The 14877-nt window shown below is 52.9% G+C and overlaps 1 protein-coding gene across 2 annotated transcripts in view; it reads left to right on the top strand.

Moving 5' to 3' along the window:
• Positions 1-14877, top strand: part of ITGB2 (integrin subunit beta 2) — a 57376-nt gene that overhangs the window by 12730 nt on the left and 29769 nt on the right. Inside the window, exon 1 of one of the 2 annotated variants that reach the window (XM_054044541.1) lies at positions 14225-14422. The exons of the other annotated variant lie outside the window; for it this stretch is intronic. The gene's annotated coding sequence lies outside the window, so the exon portion shown is untranslated. Of the gene's footprint in view, positions 1-14224; positions 14423-14877 lie in introns of those variants that run through there. 2 annotated transcript variants of the gene reach the window in all.

Below are 14877 nucleotides of genomic sequence, written 5' to 3'. Positions count from 1 at the left end.
TGCTCTGCCTCAGGTGTCCTGGGTGGCCTTGGGCAGGCGCTCTCTGGGCCTCACGTGCTGGGGGAGCCACAGCACTGCCCTGCGTCCCGGGAGTGTGCTGAGGAGACAGAAAGCTCAGGTGCTACGGAGACAGAGCCTTAGCGTCCACTGCCTTCTCACACTGCCTTCGGGACGGGGGTGGCCCCTTTCTAAAGCCAAACTCTGGCTCTTGAACGTGCCCGGTTTCAGAGGGGGAGGCAAGCATGGAATTGTTGACGATTGAGATGCAGGATTTAGGGCTCAGGGCACTATTGCTCTGCCCCTGGGGGTGTGAAGCAGGGCAGGGTGGGTGTAAAATGCCACCGTTCTGGTCTGATAACGCTCCCGTGGCACTCAGTCTGCATTGGTGCACATGGCTGCCCAGGAACAAGGCAGTGGGGGATGGGGGCCTCAGTGCGTGCACACGGACAGAACAGTGCCTAGTGTATGTTAGGACAGGGAAACGCAGCTGTCGCTCAGAAAATGGCCAAGATTCTAGGGGTTTACCAGCCGGTTGGTTACATGCTGAAGCTGATGGTTTGCAGCACGCTTTGTGATTGCTCCTGTGTAGTAACAATCTATGCTAGACTGGGCTGGTGAGCTCCCATCTGATTTTTGTGCGTTCTAACTCTAGCTATGCCTAGAAGCTAAAAGGAGAAATTTGCCAGTTGTCTGGACTCTCGGTTTTAATTTCCACTGGTGTATTTGCAAATGCTGATTCTTCCTGTCTGTACAGGGAACTATGTCTGAATATCATCTAGCATTTCAGCGTGCTCTCTCTCTGGGCTTGCCCTTATGTTTGTTACAAACCCAGATGCAGATATTAAAAAAGCCAACACACTCAGTAATGAACCCTAGCGGAGCTGGGAACCAACCCCAGATCATCAGCGAGCCGGACAGGATGTGGGATTACAGTCAACAGGCTGCCCAAGGATCAAACTGCAGCTTCGTGCTCTGAACAATAACAGGGTCAATGTCACCTTCAAAGCGTGCGCTCCCCAGCGAGGTTCTGCTCAGTCCAGGCAGGGACCAAGAGGGAGCACCACGTCAGCCCCCCCACCCAGGGAGAGGCCCTAATCTGGCCTTAGTGTACTGCTAGGTAGCTACAGTCTTTACTCCTGCTTTCTGACCGGCTGGCTGGGAATGCCCTCTGCTGTGTTGGTTTGTTTTAAGAGGGGCTCCGGGACACCGTGACACATGTAACTACCTCGGAAGCGCTGCCCCGGCTGGAGCTAGGGCAGCCATCTGCTAAGCCAGGGCTCCTTTGTGTTTGTGGGATGGGGCCTGCCCACGCGATGGAAGGTAGCAGAGCTAGGCAAGAAGATGGGTCCCCTGCTCTTTGCTCTCTTTGCTCCTCCATGCGACACCTAAGAACACCGCTAACAGTTGTTGTTAATACAGAATCAAAGATGTGTCGGGCCCTTTACAGACAAATGCAATGGCCCTGAAGAGCTCACAGTCTAGGACAGGTACAACATCACATGCATGGGAGGCTGGTGACCTGGCCATTGGGGGAGGCTAGCCCCTGGCCCTTCCTGCCCAAGGTCCCCCTCATCCCTCGCAGGAGCCCATAGCACCCCCACTGCGGGCCCTGGCTGCAGTGCCAAGTGGCCAGGGGGCGAGGTCCAGCCCTGATACTTCGGGCAGCGCGGCCTGCCCTTGTGTGCCGCAGCACTCCTGGCTCTGGGTGGCGTGGCCAGCCCCGTGCGCTGGGCGGCAGGGCTCCAGCACCAGCCGCCCTGACTCCCTGCGGGAGGCAGGCCAGCCAGCCCCAACCAGCCTGGGCCAGCCAAGGCAGCGCGCTGGAATGCAGCGGGGGCCTGGCCTGGGGGCTGAGCGTGGGCAGCATCAAGCTAGGCTGTTTGGGAAGGCACAGCCTACCCCTGCCTGCAATACCCGCCGCCCATGATCACATGCCCAGGGAGAGAAGAGGAGCAACGGGAGGAGAGCTACACAACACAGGGGCAGGATTATGGCAGGTCATTTCCAATGTCTAAAAGGGGCAACGTTCTATTGTTAATTAAAGAAAAGGAAATATTTGGGCAAACAAAATGGAGTCGGTGTTATGTGTGGCATGGGAATGCAGGTCAAATAAATAGCCTTTATTTTACAATCAGCATTGTTTTGCCCCACTTAATAGTAGTCAAAATCCCATAAACCCACCTTCTACTCCCCAGGGCAGACTCAGAGCCAAATTTGGAAACATTTGCAGAGGAATCGTACTCAGATGCAAACACATGACTTTTTGTGACAAGAGCCTAGATGTCATGGTTTTTCCCATAGCAGTCACATCCTGCCTTAGTCATGAAGGCACTTGGTTTTGTTTGTTTCATCTCTATTTTTATTCCAGTTTCTTTTATATTGCATACCAGTACAATACACAACATTTCTGATAGCATTTTCTACTTTCAAAGTGAAATAAATGTTCAGAGTCCTTGATCTAAAGGCCAGAAGAGCACTAGATTGTGATCATCTAGTCTGATTTCCTGTATAACTACAGGCCAGAGAATGTCACCCAGTGATTTGCCAATAAATTATTGTGGAGCTAAAATGTATTTTTTAGAAAGACATCTGATCTTGATTTAAAGATGTCAGGTGGTGAAAATCCATCACCAACCTCGCAGCGCTGTTCGAACGGTTAATTCCCCTCACTGCTAAAACCTTTCTCTTTATTTCCAGTTTGAACTTGTCTGCGTTTAATTTCCAGCCATAGTCCCTCATTCTGCCTTTGTCTCCCAGATTAAAGAGCCCTCTAGTATCAGACAGCTTTCCTCTGTGGAGGTACTTGCAGATGCTGTTCAAGTCACCTCTTCACTTTCTCTCAGATATGCTCAAAAGATTGCGCTCCTTTATTCTCTCACCATAAAAGCAGGTTTTCCATACCCCAATCTTTTGCAAGTCTCTCTTCTAAACCCTCTCCAATTGTTCGATACCCTTCCTGAAATGTGGACACCAGTAGTCATCACACCAGTGCCAAACACAGAGGCAATACCAAATCCCTGCTCTTACTTGCTAGTCCACTGTTAATACATCAAAAGATCACTTAAGATCAGTTCAATTCATTTAAATTCAATGAGGTTTTATCGGTACCACAATCTATGCAAGTATTGTTAGGGTATCAAGGGGTAGCCGTGTTAGTCTGTAGCCACAAAATCAACAAGGACTCCGGTGGCACCTTAAAGAGTAACAGATTTATTTGGGCATAAGCTTTTGTGGGTAAAAAACCTGCATCTGAGGAAGTGGGTTTTTTACCCACGAAAGCTTATGCCCAAATAAATCTGTTACTCTTTAAGGTGCCACCGGACTCCTCGTTGTTATTGTTAGGGTAGCCATTTTCTCCAGGGCTCGTGTGCAGTCAGTTCTGCATTAGGAACCCCACGCCCTTCTCAGAGTTGCTGCTTTCCAGCCTCTCTGTGTGACCTGCTTCTTCGTTCCTTGCACTTGGCTGAAATGATTGCTCTTCCTAGCCCGCTATGCAGTATACGGCTGAGCATTATTGCCCCGGGCTGGACCCGGAGAGGAAGGGCAGGGGACCACAGTGTCGTGATCTAGGTTAATGGACTGGAAGAAGGAAAAGCCTGGCTCTGCCCCCAACATACCGTGTGCCTGTAGACCAGTCACCTCCCCGCTCGGAGCCTGGGCTGGCCCCTTGGTAGAGTGGGGTTAAGGATACCTTACGGAGCGGGGCTGTGAGGATGAGTCCATCAGGTAAGCAGCTTGAGTCAAATCGGAAGAGGCTGGGAACAGGACGCAGCCATTACTGGCTTCCAGCTCCCTGCTCCGGCTGCGGGCTAATGCAGCTCTCTCCTGCGTCCTGACAGCGTTGTGCTTTTCATACCCACAGAGCAGCCGTCTGCTCTCACGTTACTTCGGGGAAACCAGTGAGAAAGAACAAGCTGAGGCTCCGGGGAAGAGCCCGGTGAGTGGCTGTGTGTCTGCCCCTGACTGCAGCCCAGATTGGCAGCTGGCTTGGGAGAGGGGGCCTCTACAGAACACAACCCTGGCAGCTCCGTAGCGATACCCACCACAAAGCTGCACTCCCCAGGGCTGTCAGGCCTCTGAAGACCACTAGGACCCAGGTCGGCGGGGAATGGGAAGTGCCCCAAACCCTGAAGCAGGTTCCTGAAAGCCCGAGGCCTCAGCAAGCCCTCAGTAATCACACCAGGGGAAAGTCTTTAGGACAAGCTGTTGTTGAGATGAGGTGGCAAAAAAGCATTGCAAGAATTTCCAGAGTGTGACTGACAGCCCTCACCCCCTGGCCAGAGATTCAAAAAACACCTTGTTCAGTTCCTTTCCAGGAACAATTCTGAGGTCAAAAGGAACCTTCCCCTCTGGCTTTGGCAGCAATGGCAAAACTGGGCTTACAGTGGAAAGCTGGTAGTGAGGCAGGGATGAGCGCCTGCCCCTAAGAGGGTGGGCCCAAGGTCCAGTGGGTAGCGCACTGGTGAGGGACTTCAGCGACCCAGGGTCAGTTCTTTGCCACAGGCTTCCTGTCTGACCGGGGGCAAGTCACTTGGCCTCCATTCCCCTCAGCAGAGTGGGACTAATAGCTCTGCCTCACAAGAGTGCTATGGGGAACATGCAGTAAAGATTCTGAGACCCTGCAGCACGGGGTGCCCCATAACTAGCTATGATAGAGCGAGGCACTGTGTATTGTCAGCAAGGAGTTAATAGGAAAATTTTCAATATTGCACAACTAAGCAAAAGGAGAAATGACACCAGCTTTCCCTTCCGCGTTACACGCCAGGAGATTTCAGATCAAAATGCTGCAGTGTGGCTACCAAAAGGCACTGAACCATTAAGCCCAGATCTTCAAAGGTATTTAGGCTCCTAACTTCCATTGATTTCAAATTAGGAGCCTAAATACCTTTAAGAATAAAGGCCTTGTTTGGCCCTTATGTCAGTGAGAGAAGAGCAGACTTGTTAATTGTACATTGAAATTTCCCAATCAAGCATGGAAACTCAGCAATGCCCCCTAGGATATGTCTGAGGAGAACCCCATGTGCTGGAGTTGTAACTGATGCAACCTAGACATTAATGTGTAACATCACTCAAGCCTAAACTCAGAGCAGATGCTGCACAACACAGTTCTTAGAGTCCTGTCTTCGGGCTGGTGTGCTTGCAGGGGCCGAGTCGTGCAGCTGGGTAACAATGGGAGAACACATTCCGACATTTTCTGGAGCAAGAAACTTTTACAGGATTCAGTGCACGGGAAGCTGAAGTGATTCTGTATTTGGAAAGTGGAGAGTGAGAAAAATGTAACCTCCCAGCTGGTCCTGGGATGGAACGTCTGCCCGGTCAGGACATGCAGTGGTGGAAAGGGCCAGCTCCCGGCTCCTGGAGCGCATGCAGCCAGCTAATGACGGGGAAAGCCTGGTGTGGCACTGATTCACTGCATTCCCAGTGCAGCTGCTACATCCCCTTGGAGAGAGAAAAACAGCCTTGCCTTGCCATAATCCCAGAAGGGAGGACAGCGATGGAAACCCAGCCTGCCCTGCCCTGGTGATGAATCCCCGTGCCGTGGCCTCCCACTGATGCAGGGAGTTTGGGGCCCAGCAGGGGTGAACCTGTCTCAGTGCACCGCCAGCCAAGCCCGCCGTGGGTCCGAGCAGCTCTGTGGTGTGAGTGTTGGTACGATGCGAGGCAGCGCAGAGAGCATGTGGAAGCCTGCACTTCACACCTCCTCAGAGTGTCTCAGGAGGAAGCTGCACGTCAGCACTCTGACAAAACCCCCTTTTTGTAACAAGAGCAATATTTCAATGTTGGTTGTTTCTTTGACCTAGCGCATCAAATGGTGCCTGCAGGGCTCAGGCGTTCGTAACTGGAGTCTGGCTGGTGCGGATCGCACTGAACCACAGGTACCTTGGGAATAGCTTCCAGCAGGGCTGTGACAGGGGCGCTCTGGAGTGAGGGTATTACTACGGGTGGCTAGCCAGCCAGCCCTGTGTACTAATCAGAGACAGGTATTCCCTATAATGAGCTGCCAGGAGGAGGTCCCCTGTAGGGAGAGGGAAGCTGGAGAGGAGGCCCTGGAAAAGGCCACGCCCCAGGCCACTAGATGGGAAGAGGCAGACAAGGAGAAAGGATGCCAGAGAAGAAGCCGTGAGGATCAGAGGTTTGAGGGGAGCTGGGCCTCCCGGGAGGCAGCATTCTATACAAAAAGCAGGGGAGAACTCTGCAGGGCCTGGGCGGTGGGGGGTGAAGCATCTGCAGAGAATTGAGCCCAAGAAGGGGGCAGAAGTTCTGTTCTGTTTGCTGTGGCCACTGGAGAGTGGAACTGAAGAGAAGCCCAGGTGGGGCAGAAGCTCTTGTGTTTATTGCTTTTGATTTATGGGACGTTGTTGGTTTGAAAGATGGGGGAATGGAAGTGAGTATCAACTGTCTGGAGAGCCAAGTCACCCCACAGGCCACTGGTGTCCCGAAGAGAGCTGTGAGGGCGTGCCTTTGGGACAGCGAGTCGGTGACGCTGCTGTTAGTCATGGAGTATAAGGCCACACAGGACAACTCACTGATCTAGTCTGACCTCCTGTGCAGCACAGGCCAGCACCCCCACACAAACCCAACCCAAAAGCATGGGGAAGAAGTCATTAACCACAGAGATCTTCTCAGTGCCATGACAGGCCATGAGGCAGTCTCTCTGGCAATGCTCACAGCCAGCTCTATTCCCCTGCAGGGAGAGAGGCTGAGAGATCTCTCTTCTCTTCTGCCAGAGCCCCTGCAAAGCTGCCTGCAATGGGACCAGCCTGCGCAGTGTCTGACCAAGTCAGTTCCTTCGCCTTCCCCCAGAGCCTAAAGGCTCCTACCATGAGGAGCTTGTGTCTGACTTTGCAGAAAAGCCTGAGATCACACTGGAACTGGAGGAGAGCAGAATGGGGTGGGACCCCGTTCCCCTGACTGAACCTGGCCCAGTCTCTGAAAAGGAGGCACTAAGGCTGTGGGGACAGGGCTACAAGGGTCCAAGCTGCTGCCAACTTATGTCTGACCCCTGCTCAGGAAACCTGGTTGTGCATCAGCAGGGTGCAATGTAAGCCGTGCAGGCATTCCTCTAACACAATGGGCCTCAACCTTTCCAGACAACCAGAACCCTTTCAGGAGGCTGATTTGTCTTGTGTACCCCAAGTTACACCTACTTAAAATCTACTTGCTTACAAAATCAGACATAACAATACAAAAGTGCCCCTGCACACTATTACTGACAAATGGCTTCCTTTCTCATTTTTGCCATGTAATTATCAAATAAATCGACTGCACTATAAAGATTGTACTTACATGTCAGCATATCGTACATAGAGCAGTATGAACAAGTCATTGCCTGTATGAAATTTGCGTTTGCACTGACTTCGCTAGTGCTTTTTCAGTAGCCTGTTGTAAAACTAGGCAAATATCTAGATGAGTTGATGTACCCCGTGGGAGACCTCTGCGTACCCCCCGGGGTGCACATACCCCTGGTGGAGATCCACTGCCCTAACAGTGGCTGTGAGGTAGAAAACAAGTTGAGTCAGGCGGTGCTTCTGGGGCACACCCCTACTACTAGGGGAAGTGGCTGTAAGAGCACCACAGTGCTACAGACGGGCACTTCAGAAATGGGAATGCCAATGCCATTAATGCTCCTGACAGTCAACAGCTGGGGCAAGTCATCCCTCCCCACCCCCGATAACGAGTTGGTGGGTAGGCAAGGGAACACTAGCAGCGGCATCTGGGGTGTGGTTATGGGGGAGGAAGGAAGGAAAGATCTGGAGGAGACAAGTTGACTGCTCTAAACTGACCCCCTCTGCAGCTGTCTGTGGGTTGTGGCAGGGCTGTGAGCTCACTCAGCGTGGAGGGCATTCAGCTGATGACTGCACTCTCTTCCCAGGCTAGTTTTTAAAACATAAAATGAGCTGAAAATGGCTTTTAGACAAGAAACAATGGCTGAAAACCAGCCAGGCTCCTGGGAGGGGGAGCAGGGTCCACACAGCCAAGGGAACCTTTTCAGATATTAGAGAAAAGATACTCACAATGGGTGAAATGCGCTGTGGTGCAGAGGGCCCCGCACCAGGCCAACACCCCACTAGATCCCACTGACCCTCAAAATGGGCTCAAAGCAACCTGCTTCTTTATGATGGAGAAAGAGCCTGAATTTTTTAAACTCTGTTTGTTCTTTACCTCAGAAATGGCTGGTGTGCCAATGTGAAGACTTCTGGGACACCTCAGGGATGTCTGGCAGTTCTTAACACGCCAGCTGTAGGGCTGTGGGCATTGACTCTTTAACAAAGGCTTCCTTTGTCCTAAATGCTAGTTAGTCCTTGGCGTTCACTGGGTGCTCAGAAATAGAGAACTCAGACAGTCCTGAGCTCCCCCTGAGCTCAGCTTCCATGTCGGTGGTTCTCCTGACTTGCACTCCAGTCAGGCCTAGACAGGCCATGAATTTCTGATAACCAACCAGCAGAAAAGAAAAGGCCTCACACATTTTCAGAGAAAGCACATGCCCAGTTTGGTTCTTTTGTAGGCCCTAGTTCTTGCCCTCTGCTCAGGGCTGAATTTTGCCCAGTCCCGGGGAAAAGAGCTTATAACTCTTCCTTCCCCACTCTCCCTAGCCCTCTGCTAACAACTCTTTTTCATAATGATCCATCCCCTGTGTCACCCCCACCTCAAAAAGCCAAGCCTGGTAGCAAAGAGCTATGCCAGGGTGTGTATGAATAACGAAAGGAGCCAGGCATTTCTGTGTACCCCCGGCATACACCAGTGCCCTATGACTGTGTCCAGGACCCAGGGGGAGTTCCCCAGCTACTCCAGCTCCCCCCCGGGAGAAAACCTCAGTGCACACAAAGAGGAAATTTCCTCCCATTCTGGGGGCAAAGCAGTAGCCTTTAACATTTGAAAGGTTTTCAAGGCCTGCTTATAAAATAAACCCTGTGGAACAAGCTCCAGAGAGCCCAGTGAGATTGCCTCGTGCGAACCAAGCCGGCTGCTTCTCAGGGAGTGAGCTAGCGAACTGCCAGCCTGTGTAAGCTGAAGGCCAACTGGGGAAGGCTCCTTGGTTCTCTAAAAAACTGGCTGTCTTGGTGCTGTTCCCCATTCATCTCATGCAGGCCCTGCCCACTACCAGCCACAGATAAAAGGCCTGTGGAAATATTGCTTTCCAGGGAGTGACTTTTTCTCTTTTCAGACCCGAATTTGATATGGCTAATTTCTCTAGGTTTTCTTTGGAGGTACATAACAGTAGGGGTGAGTTCAGTAAGAGGAAGGAGCACATCACATGGTGGGGGAGCCAGATGGGAAGGGGCTGGACACCAGTGATAAGTTTCCAACCATGCAGCCGCTGCTTTGTCTTTATCCCTCAGGGAGGGTCCAGGGCCTCAGCAAACTACTTGTTATGTCTAAGTAAGGGCTACAGTGGCCTTCCTGATACAGACCCTGCAGTGATGCTGTGTAATGCTGCACACACTGGTGGGAGACATCTCTCCTCATTGTGAAACTGGGCAGGAGATAACTTATGTGAACAACAAATCTCTTTCCTTCTGCAACTTCAGCCACTTCTGTCAAATCCCTGAACTGGGGGTATTGCAATCCTGGCTGTGTGGCAATCGACTGTGTTCTAATCCATCGTGCCCACTCGCTAGCTCAAGGCTTCTGAGATGTTTATGGTGTGACTCATAATGTAGTCTCCTAGCCAATGTCCCCTCCATTCCCAACCACAGAGACCATCCGCCTTCCCAGCTGAGACCCACATCACTTCTCTGTAACAACCTACATGGGACAATAATCCTAGCAGCGCTTTTCAAGGTTGGTTTGTTTGTTTAGCTTTTTAAGATGTAATTTAACAGCTGGAAACAAAGAGAAGAGCAAGCCTGTGTGAGCAGGCAGGTCATCAGCAAGTGGTCTGTGGGTAGGGTTACCATACGTCCGGGTTTTCCCAGACATTGCTTCCTCTGACCCGGCGGATTTTCCAAATACAGTAGAACCTCAGAGTTCCGAACCCCTCGGGAATGGAGGTTGTTCGTAACTCTGAACAAAACGTTATGGAGGTTCTTCCAAATGTTTACAACTGAACATTGACTCAATACAGCTGGGAAACTTTACTATGCAGAAGAAAACTGCTGCTTTCCCTTTATCCCTTTATCTTTTTAGCAGTTTACGTTAACACAGCACTGTACTGTGTTTGCTTTTTGGTTTTTTGGTCTCTGCTGCTGCCTGATTGCGTAATTCCGGTTCCAGCTGAGGCGTGTGGCTGACTGGTCAGTTCGTAACTCTGAGCTTCTTCCGGAAGAGGCACTGTTCATGAGCAGACATTGCAACTCAGAAAGAGCACCAACTGGTCCACCTCCCAATTTGCCCCTTCCCTGCAGCCACATCTGATTGGCCCCTGGCAGCTGCTGGACCCCGCGCACCCAGGCCCCAGCTCCCGGCGCTAGGGAAGGGGAGAGTCCCTCAGGGAGGCAATGATGGACAGCTGGTGCTGCGTCCTGAGTCTGCTCCAGCTGCCCTGCCTCCATGACAGGGAGTGACACTGCCCCCCACCTTGGGAGTGAGGCCCCAGGTACCCCCTCCAGCACCCCACAAATACCCCCTCCCAGTACACCCCCCCTCCACCACCCCCAGATATCCCTCCCAGGACACTCACATGCCCCTCCAGCACCCCCCCAGATATCCCTCCCAGGACACACACACGCCCCTCCAACACCCCCAAGGGACCCCTCCCAGGACACACACACGCCCCTCCAGCACCCCCAGGTATCCCTCCCAGGACACTCACACCGCTCCAGCACCCCCCCCCAATATCCCTCCCAGGACACACACACACCCCTACAGTACCTCACAGTTACCATTCCCAGGACACACACACGCCCCTCCAGCACCCCCCCAGATATCCCTCCCAGGACAAACACACACCCCTACAGTACCTCACAGTTACCACTCCCAGGACACACACACGCCCCTCCAGCATCCCCAGGTACCCCTCCCAGGACACACATACACACGCCCCTCCAGCACCCCCCCAGATATCCCTCCCAGGACACACACATGCCCCTCCAGCACCCCCAGGCACCCCTCCCAGGACACACACACGCCCCTCCAGCACCCCCCAGGTACCCCTCCCAGGACACACACACGCCCCTCCAGCAGCCCCCAGGTACCCCTCCCAGGACACACACACGCCCCTCCAGCACCCCCAGGTACCCCTCCCAGGACACACATACACGCACCCCTCCAGCACCCCCCCAGCTGTACCCCATTCCCCCCCCCCACCAGCAGTGTCCTCTTTTGGGGACACTGGTCTGTGGGAACCATGGGAGGGAACTACTCTGGGATGTTTCAAGGCACCCCTCCCCATGCCATGTAACAGCTACATAGTACTGACGCTAGGGCCTTGAGAGCAGACTCTGCCCTTCACCTCTGCCGACTGGTGGCTTTTGCTTTTTTTGTTTTCCTCTGTTCCGGTTGCTCCTCTTGGGTTGCTGCCCTGAGGCTTTGCAGGAGGGCGAGCGTCACATAGCCTCCTCCCACTGCACACTCACCAGTGTGGGTTTGAGTGCCAGCAGGCCAGACCTGTGTGACCCTGAGCTTCCCATGCTCTGAGTAGGTCGCCATAGCCTCTCTGGTGGGGCACAGGCTCTCTGTCTGTAACCCCCTCACAGAAGTGAGACCCTGCGGCCCAGCTGCCCTCCGCCCCCAGGACAAGTGCCGCCCCCCCAAGCCTCGCAGTAGCTTAGCACATAACCCTTTCCCAGAGCTCCACCCTTGGGAGCACTCCGGGTTTTCAGTTCACCTCTTCAGGGACACATGAGAGTGGAAGGAGACAGACATGGAGGCTTTGTAGGGGTTCCCCCAAACCAATCACGCCTTACTTTAGCTAGCACAAGAAATATACAGATCTAGACAAATCCATAAATACCTACACACATTTCCCCGCCTCAGTTTCCTCACCCCTCTTGGAGTGTTTTGGGGCTGGGGTCACGATCCTCCTGAGGAATCCAGGATCCACTTCCTGCACGTCTTCTCCTCCAAATAATGGTCTCTCTCGCTCCTGTTTAGCGAGTTTCCTTCTTCCGCACCTTTGTGTCTGCTGATGAGTTTTAAAAAATGTCACTACATTTTGAACAGGGATCTCTGTAGCAAGTGTGTTTACTGCTCTGGCCTAAGTGCCTTTGAAAGAGTTCGTTTATTTGCGCCTTTCTTGTATCAGAGCTACACAGTTTGGACATTTCATTTGAGAGCGAAATTGCTCTTGTGTTTCAATGGGGGAATCATTCACTGGTACTAGGCAGGAGTTTAAGGATATTTCAAACTTATTTTCCTGGTAACACTAAAAAGGGTAACGCTCATGTTCCTTTATTTTCTTTGTTCCTTTTTCTTTACTTAATTCCTCTTTCCTTGCTCCCTTGCAGCAATCAGCGCTTTGGGGCCACACTGGCCATGTCTACAACAGTGAGCTGCATCCGTCTGGAAAATGTTGTCCAGCGCTGCTGTACATGCTCAAGCCCTAGGTTAACACATTGACGGTCTGCTAAATTGAGTGCTACTAACCCTGGGCTTACACTGCAGTGTACACATACCCCGTGGGAACAGCCAACCCACCCTGCTCCAGGCTGACTGTAGCGCTGACTCTGATGCCCGGCTTCCATACAGAGCCCCTCGCCTGCAAGCAGAACTAGGAAAAGCCCTGAGAATTGAAGTGATAGGTCAAAATTTTAACACAGATTTCACAATACACCAGAACCAGCATTCTGTTAAAACACAAGTTTGCCTTAGTGTAGACAAAGACAGTCATGTTTAGAACCCTGTTAGAACTCGGTGATTGCCAGGAGCCCAGCTAACATTTTTTTAAATACAGCTCGCTCCCATCTAGACTAGGTGCTAAGTCCGACTTACCAATGTTAAGACATTTTCTCTCATGGTGCATTTCCCAGACATGGCCTATGACATGTTATCGTATCTGACCTGGTTATGAACAGTCATTTTACCTGACATGCTTCTGAACACGGTTTAGCCATCTGAATAGCCTGGGGTGATGGAGGCGTGGAGGCAGTGGGGGCCAGGGGCAATGGGAGGATTGGGGGGCCGGAGGGAGCCATCAGGGACCAGGGGAGATGGGTAGGGGACCAGGAGGAGGCAGCGAGGGCCAGGATGCCAATATACAAGTTTGCCCAAGGTGCCATTTTCCCTAAGGCCAGCCTGTGGCAGGGCTGGCCTTAAGGATGGCTGACGTGGGCAAGCACCCAGGGTGCCATGGTCAGGGGGGCGCTGTGGTCAAGAGGGTGTTACTGGAGGGTGCCTTGGCAGTCACGAGGAAGTTGCCGGTGGCTGTGGTAGTGAGTGGAGGCACTGCCATTGTGCCCCCCACTATCAGCAGTTATCACTCACCTATGGCTTTATCTCTATTTTTCTTGTATCCATTTCTGACTTGTATGCCCCATGTATTCACTTAAAATCAATCTCACCGTAGTGAATACACTTGTTTTATCTAGTCCTGTTTGAATTGAACTGTCTGGGAGACTGCATTTGGGGTAACAGGATATGTGCGTATCACTTCTAGTAATTAAATGATGGACTGTATACAAGCTCGTAGGTGCAGAGGAGGGCTGGGCGGTGCAGGACGTACATTTCTGGGGGAAATGTAAGACTGGGGTGTATTGGGGTCACCCTGCAGTATAACCCAGGCTGGTTGCAGCACCCACAGACATAGCTGGGAGTAATTTAAACATAGCTGGGAGGCTGTGAGCAGTCCGGGACTGGAGGCTACAGCAGCAAAGTTGTATAAAGGGCCCCCCAAGTCAGGGGGCAGGGGACACAGCTACTCACTGGTCTGCATCGTACCCTGCTATATCACAATGGTACGAGGGGAAGACTTTAGAGAGGAGAAAGAAGCGATGGGGGAGGGGGAGCCCTACAGGAGAGTTCCCCAAGCTCCTTGACAGCTGCACAGCAGTCAGCACCTGTGTTTCTGTATCAGCTACACAGCCCTGGTAGCCACTCCCTGCGGCCCCAGTGCGCCATTCTGCTGAGAGCAGCGCGGTTTGGCTCGGGGCCCTGCTCCACGGGAATGCTGCCGGCTGGCTGAGCCAGGGCTGGTTCGGGAGAGAAACTCCCCTTTATCTCAGGAAAGGGCTGCCTCCCCCGCCATCCCAGCCAGTGAGTTTAGAAATTCTCATCTCATGTTTGTGGTTAGAGCCCCATACGCCGGGCGTTCGGCATGACCTCAGGGCAGGAAGTTACAGGCTTTGGGCGCTGTGGAGGCCCCGGAGCAGAGAGGAACCATTCTGCCACGTGACCCCCTGTGTCCACAGCCACAAAGACAAACCCAGCCTCTCCCACCCTGTCAACAGGGCAGGGCCTGGAACTTCTCGGCGGTCTGCTCAGCGCAGGCAGGCGGATGTGGCTTCACTTACAATTCCGCGGCTGCAGAGGGATGTGCTGAGGGCAGGTCTGTGCAAATGGATTTTATTTTCTGTTTTCACAGCTCATGAGTGGCTTCCCCAGCCACAGGGCCCTCCCCCAGGTTGCAGCCCGGGGCACTCTCGGGGCTGCGTCCAGTGGTGGCAGCACCTGATGGCATTGCTGCGTGGGGTGGCTGCTCACACAGCATTTGCAGAAGTGCTCCGGAGCACGCAAGCTGCCAGCAGCATGGCTAGGCCAGGAGGTGCAGGGGGACGTGTGCCGGCAGCAGCCCCTCCTTAGCTGCTCCAGTTTACTCTTGTTTTACACGACACCTTCAGGAAAGGAAGAAGTAGAGAGCCCAGAATAGCCTACACTGGGGGGTGGCCAAGCTGCAGCACCCCCCCTCCCAGCCGTTTGTTGCCGCCTCTTCCCACGGCTGCAGCTCCCAGCTTGTTGGCCCCAGCAGTTGCTGTGCAGGGTGGGGACCCTGTGGCAAGTGTC

This window comes from Malaclemys terrapin, chromosome 11 (assembly GCF_027887155.1).
Source record: "Malaclemys terrapin pileata isolate rMalTer1 chromosome 11, rMalTer1.hap1, whole genome shotgun sequence".
In the NCBI taxonomy this organism is placed as follows: Eukaryota; Metazoa; Chordata; order Testudines; family Emydidae; genus Malaclemys; species Malaclemys terrapin.
The sequence above is the reverse complement of the archived record's forward strand: the minus strand, read 5'-3'. Positions and strand labels throughout refer to the sequence as shown.